Here is a 7,474-nt window from a genome sequence, read left to right as displayed (position 1 = left end):
GAATCCAGTGGCGCAGGATCATAACTTTCTGATTCCAAATAATTGCAAATAAATACACAGCTGTTTTGGGATATGACAGTAATAATTTAGGGGTCTCTTTTTATTTCTTACCTCATTTTTTTTCTCTTCTTATTTCAACATATTTTTTGAGCACTTTATCAGGGTCCAATCAGTAGACACTACATGGTAAATTGAACAGAGAAATTTTTTTAAAAGATTTTATTTGTCATAGAGAAAGAGAGGGAGCACAAGCGGGGGAATGGCAGGCAGAGGGAGAAGCAGGCTCCCCACTGAGCAGGAACCCCGATACAGGACTCGATCTCAGGACCCTGAGACCATGACCTGAGCCGAAGGCAAACTCTTAACCACTGAGCCACCCAGGCATCCCTGAACAGAGATTTTAATGTAAAGAATTGTTAACTGTAATGGAATTTGAATATTGAGGAATTAGCTAGTAAGAAGGAGAGAGAAGTCTCAATAACGTATGAATAGTAGACTTAAGGAACAGCCATAACCCTGGGTTTAAGATGGAACATCCAAGGAAGAGGCTTATAGGACTGAGATCCAGACCTTGTTGGAAAGTGCATAGCTCTGGCTCACAGATGGCAGAGAAGTCACTGTGGCGCCATGCTAGCAAAACTTGCTAGAAATCGGTCTTTGAGGAGCCAGAGGAAGCTGTACCCAAGGGAATGCCACACTTCAGAGGTAGCCACAAAACCACCTGAAGAGATGCAGGGATGTCATTCACAGGGCAGTGTCTTGCGGCACTCCACTGCAAGGCTCCCTGAAGGAGTGCGGGCCAACTGCTGGCACTGGGGCCCCACTGGCCACCCCGCACTGCAGGAGTCAGGAACTAGGTAAGCCAATTCTTTTGGAGTTTCGGGATTCTGGAGAAGCTGTGTTTGCAGGGGCTGGACAGTAGAAAACAGTGACCTGCAGGACCCTGACAAGAGAGGTATATCCACTGGGAGGAAAAACCTCTTCCTCTCCAGTGTCTCCTCAGAAAGTTCTGTTGACAAAGCTTAATGTCATGCTAGTTGGCAAAGGAGTGCTGTTTGCAGGGTCCACTCGCATTATCTTGGAGAAGACAGTGAAGGGTGCATTTGGAGTTGAAAGGCAATAAATTGATAGCTGACATAAGTATCTGCTGTAAGCCAACAGTGTGCTAGGTTCTAGGGATATAGCAATATGAATGTAGAGAAATAGCTTTTAATAAAATAATCACACTTAAGAGTAAATTTATAATTGTGCTGAGTTTCCCTTTTCTATGAAGGAAAAGTATGTGGACCATGAAAGACTGTTTAGAGGGGTCTTGAAGTTAGATTTCATACTTGCCTCTGTTCAGCACATCCTTAAATATACTACAGGTTGTTCAGTAAAATGTGTAACCATGTTTAGAAAAAAGCTAAAGTGACTCTTAACAATCAAAACCAAAACAACCCACAAAACAGAGAGATCAAGTAATTCATGAATTATTGTGATCTGTACAAAATCAGGAGGAATTCTGCCACAAACAATGTAGTACTCCTGGTAAGGAGCAGTTGGAGGGCAAAAATTAACCATCACTTATGCTTGGTTTAAGAAAATCTGAGTTTAAAGTTTCAGTGAGATAATAGTTATTGAAAAGATACGAACTAGAACAATGCTGGTCCAGAGTAAGGAGCATACCACTCAATGGCTATTGTAGTCATTTGATTTGGGATGTTTTATTTTGAAAGGATATTATATAGATGTAATCTGTTCTGGGGAGGGGTCAGTGAAATACTGTGGTGACTCAGGAAATACAGCAATGAGAACGTTGCTGACCAAACTGAGCCAGCTGTGTTTTCCAGAAAAGAAGCAATTGTGAAATGACCTCGTTGTCGTATAGTTATCATGGAAAAGCAGATATATTCCAAGAACAGCTGAGTTTGTGGTAGAACTGGACATCTTTACAAAACTTAACTCAGGTATAAACTTAGAAGTCATGTTCTATTGGGAGGAGGGGAAAAATGAGGGCTTAAAGTCAGAGTCCTATACATAGAGTAGATGCATATGTTTATCTCCTATGACTTTCCATTTAATAAGGAAACATCTTTTTCATTTTATCAAGACCATAGCAAAAAGATTTATCAACTGTATGTATAGAACAGGGGTGTGTAGTCCAGAAGAAGAGTAATTAATTCAATAAAATAAAATAATAAAAATAATAAAACTTTCCAAGAGGTACACCTGCCTAATTGATCATGTTCTGAAAGCATGTATTTGTTTTTCAACAATACAAGAAGAAAGCATTTGAACCTTTGCCCTGTAATCAACTTATGTCCTCCAGCTTATGACTTGACCTCATCAAGAAAGGTATTCATGGTGGAGTTATATGACAAGGATTTAGTTTAAAATACTCTGGCAAAAGTGTCTGCCTTCGGCTCAGGTCATGATCTCAGGGCCCTGGGATGGAGCCACGCATCGGGCTCCCTGCTCAGCGGAGAGTCTGCTTCTCTCTCTCCCTCTGTCCCTCCCCGTGCTTGTGCACTTGCTCACTCTCTCTCTCAAATAAATAAATAAAATCTTAAAAAAAAAACAAAAAACGCTGGGGAAAAAACACTATAAAAATTGGGGAAGAGATAATAAATGGCAAAATTTGGGTAATTATTGAAGCTGGGGATGATTGGTACATGAGAGTTCATTATACTATTCACTTTAGTGTATGAAATTTTTCATACCAAAAAGGTTTTCAAAGGAAATATATAAATGAATATCCATTTTAGCATCCTTATAATAACTACAGTTCTGAAAAAGGAGATTTAAAGGAGATACAAAGGAGTGTTGTTTGCAGGGTCCACTCCCATTATCTTGGAGAAGACAATGAAGGGTGCATTTGGAGTTGAAAGGCAATAAATTGATAGCTGACATAAGCACCTGCTGTAAGCCAACAGTGTGCTAGGTTCTAGGGATATAGCAATATGAATGTAGAGAAATGGTCTCTTGGATTTTGGATGAGAAATTTAATCAAAAGGAACTGGAGTCTCAATGGAGGAGAGAATATGAGGATGGGTTTTTAAAAATTGTTTTATTCTTCCAATCACCAATAATGCAAATTTCAGTGCTAAATGGAATTAAAACAAGTGCAAGAAGCGTGAAAAGACAATCAACATCATTAGCCATCAGAGAAATGCAAATTAAAACCACAATGAGATACCACTACACATGTATCAGAATAACTACAATAAAAAACAGTGACAACACCAAATGCTGAGGATGTGGACATATTAAATAAGTCCTACATTCTTTTTGGGAATGTAAAATGAGATAGCCACTCTGGAAAACAGTTGGGCAGTTTCTTTTAAAACTGAACATGCAATTACCATATGGCCTAGCAAATACAACTGGGCATTTTTCCCAGAAAATTTAAAACTTATGTTCATACAGAAACCCATACATGAATGTCTATAGCTGTTTTTTTTCATAAAAGCCAAAAACTGGAAACAGCTCAGATGTCCTTCAGTGGGTGAATGGTAAAACAAACTGTGGTAAATCCAAAACATGGAATACTACTTAGCATTAAAAAGGAATGTGAATCTCCAGGAAATTATGCTGAGTGGAAAAAGTCAATACCAAAAGATTATAGACTATATGATTTCACTTATGTAACATATTTGAAATGATACAGTTTTAGGAATGTAGGACAGAATAGTAGTTGCCAAGGGTTGGGGACCTGGGAGGAAGAGTGGAAGGGAGGTGGGTGTGGTTATAACAGGATTACTTGAGGGGTCCATGTGGTGATGGAGCTCTTCTTTATTTTACCTGTGGTGGTGGCTATACAAACCTACACATGTGATAAAATGGTATAGGACCAGATGTGCATTCACACATATACACAAATAAGCACAAGTAAAAACGGAGAAATATGAGTAAGATGGTGGGTTGTATTAACGTCATTAGCCTGGACATGATATTGTAATATAGTTTTGCAAGATAATGTCATTGGAGGAAAACATGTACTGGGGAATTGGACATCTCAATATTATTTCTTCCAATTGAATAAGAAATTAAAATCATCTCAATAAAAATTTCAATGAAAAAAATGGGAAAATAACTAAAAGTTCAAAGACTGCCTTTTTAATTTGCTCAAAACGGTGATGTTCTCGATTTCTTTTCCACTTGGAATTAAAAAAAGTTGTAATCTCCCTGTTAATTAATAATAAGTAGTTGTTTTATCTAGGAATGTCACCCACTAGTGGGATGTCTCTGAACAAGTTCCTTAAACTCATTGGGTCTGTTTTCTAATATGTAAGTGGATATAATATCTTTCCTCACAGGTCTGTTTTTAAAAATGTATCTTAAGTGCCTGATACATAGTAGCCACTCAAAAAATTCCCTTTCACATTGGAAATAATTTTTTCATGTTTAGATTGTTTTTAGGACCCCTGCTTTTCTACTTTTGCTCTCTTTTGTCTTTGGAAATTTTCTTATATGTTTGTGTGTCTTCTGGAACATGAAAAATATTTATGTACAATAAACTCTCTGTTTAAGAAAATTGAGTTTGGAGAGAAATTTTAAAACCAGTGCCCAAAAAGAGATACTGAATTATCTGTGGTTTTCAATTATCTATTCTCTTCCTGGCCAAGTGTAGCATATGAATTCAAGAATTACTAGCAATTTGGGGCACCTGGGTGGCTCAGTCATTAAGCATCTGCCTTCGGCTCAGGTCATGATCCCAGGATCCTGGGACCAAGCCCCACATCAGGCTCCCTGCTCTGTGGGAAGCGTGCTTCTCCCTCTCCCACTCCCCCTGCTTGTGTTCCCTCTCTCGCTGTGTCTCTCTCTGTCAAATAAATAAATAAAATCTTTAAAAAAAAAAAAAAGAATTACTGGCAATTTAAAATGTTGAACAATTTAGCCATTAAAGATGAATGTAAATTCTCATGGTGGTCTCTCAGTTCTCATTCATCATCAAGGACATCTGTTGATTTAAAAATGTAAAAGTACTCAGAGCTTATTCTGGCCTTCTAATAAGAAGTTATGAAAAACCAGCATTGCACCTTCAGTAATTATGTGCATTTCTGAGTCTACCTACTTTTGTGCAGCAAACAATGAAAAAGAAAAATAAGACCTTTTTTGAAGGCAAAATGAAAAAAAATTACTCTTAAAAAGCAAGCATGCAAGGAATATTCTACTTCTAGTAATGGTGGTATAGATTGCCATAGATAAATCTGGCCACAGAAAGCAACCAGAAAAGCTGAATAAAATACCCATCACCACCACCCCACAAAAAAATGCTGAGTATCAAAGAGTATACAATGCACCTAATTTTCTGAAGCAAAAAAGCAACACAGTGCAGTTAGTCTTACATTCCTAAGCTTGACATTCCATGGCATTTTTCCCCTTGAGGTATTTGTTAATTTATAAGATTTGTGGATCCAGAGCACTGGGAAAGTAAATATAAAGTGACAGCCTAGGAGTCCGAAAAGCTTTGAAGAGCTAACATTGCCTCATGAAGCTGGGAAGACAAAAATTAGAAATCAGGGCCAGCTGAAAAGGAAAGGTCCTAGTAAATATCTTAAAATTTAGTTCCCCAGAAGGTCTATACCTAAGAAGTAAGGGTGGACCAGAAATAGAGAATCCTTTTGTAAGGACAAAAATCCATCTTCAAAACCTCTCAGTCCCTGAGTGAAATAAGGTGATCTATCCATAATATGACCACTCAACAGAAAGAAAAAAGCTCTCAAGAGGACCTCAGAAAGACCCTCAAATTATTGCCACAAGTTTTAACAGGTAATTCAGATGTTGGAATCATTGGATACAAGTTTTAAAAAAGATTAACATATTCAGAAAGGTAGATGATGAAATAGAGAATTTAACCAGAGAAATTCTAACATATAATAAATTGAAATTAAGAATTCAATAGATGAGTGTAAGAGCAGATGAGACAGTGAAGGAGAGGATCAGTAAACTGGAAGATAGAACAAGATGAAGTATCCAGACTGAAGCAGAGAAGGAATAAATGGATAAAAAAAAAAAAGACACATGGAACACAGTAAAAATATCAAATATCTATAAAAATGTTGGAGAAGAAGAAAGAGAATGGGACTAAAAATTTAATGGGCAAGGTATTGGCTAAGAATTTCCCAAGACTTTCAAAAGAACTTAAGCCACAGATTTAAAGAAGCTCCACCAAACCTAAACAGGACTAAAAACAAAAACAGAAACCCAGGCATATCAGTAGCCAGTCACTAAAAGTCAAAGACAAAGAGAAATCTTAAAAGCAACCAGAGGAACAAACGACACATTAATTTTAAAGGAGGAAGAATAAATTGGAGAGTGAATTCTTTAAAAAAAGACATTGAAACGGTAAATGAGGTTCTACCATCTGTGGGGTGTGCATGTGTTTAGTAGGGGGGAAGGGGTGGGTTGTGTGTGTGTGTTGGGGGGGCGGTATTCCCACACAACACCAAGAATTGAATTCAATTCAACCCAATTCTGACACTATCTACCTGGATATAACATCAGATTCTACAGGTTAAGTAAGATTCCTTCCTACAAGACTGCTCCTTCTACCCTCCTACTTCAGATGCCAATCACAAGCCCAAATGGTTACCTGTACTTCTGACTGGCTGTAAATCAGAGGTTCCCAAGAACCCCCTCTTCGGGTTCAATTAATTTGCTGGAGTAGCTCACAGAACTCGGAGAAACATTTTATTTACTCGATTACCAGTTTATTATAAAAGGATATAACTCAAAAGCAGCCAGAAGGAAGAGATGTATGGGGTAAGGGATCAGAGCTTCCATGCCGTTTTTAGGTACACCACTCTCCCAGCATCTCCAAGTGTTCACCAACCCGGAAGCTCTACAAACCCTGTTCTTTTGGGTTTTTATGGAGGCTTCCTTACATAGTCATGATTGATTAAATCATTGGCTATTGGCAATTGATTCAACCTCCAGCCCTCTTCTCCTCCCCAGCAGTCTGGGTGTGGAACTGAAAATTCCAACCCTCTAATCACAGGATTGGTTCTCTTGGTCCCTAGGTGGGATCCAAAAAAAATCACCTTATTAACATAACAAAAGACCCTTTGATCACTCTCAACACTTAGGGAATTCCAGGGATTTGGGGAACAGTGAGCCAGGAACTGTGGATGAAGACCAAATATATATGAAAAATATATTTTGGTCATCTGAATAATCAAATATATATTTCTTATAAATCACAATGTTGCAGTCTACCCTCTGGTCTTCAAACATAAATCCCTTATAGGAAAACAATCATAAAAGTCAAAAGATAGCAGCATACTACTAAAATCTCATTCAGTTATTGGTAACTATTCAGTCTAGCCTTGTATCACATGAAAATGTCTCCCAGAGCTAGGCCATTCAAGTTTGTAGGCCTCCATCTGATCCAGTCGGGTTTCAAAAGCAGAAGTGGTCTCATATAGCTTCACTCTTTACCTTCCCAGTTAGCAAGTCCAATTCATATTGCTTGAAGGGCAGATTTGCATGT

Source organism: Phoca vitulina, unplaced genomic scaffold, assembly GCF_004348235.1.
Source record: "Phoca vitulina isolate PV1807 unplaced genomic scaffold, GSC_HSeal_1.0 scaffold17, whole genome shotgun sequence".
Taxonomy (NCBI): Eukaryota; Metazoa; Chordata; class Mammalia; order Carnivora; family Phocidae; genus Phoca; species Phoca vitulina.
Note: the sequence above shows the minus strand (reverse complement) of the source record.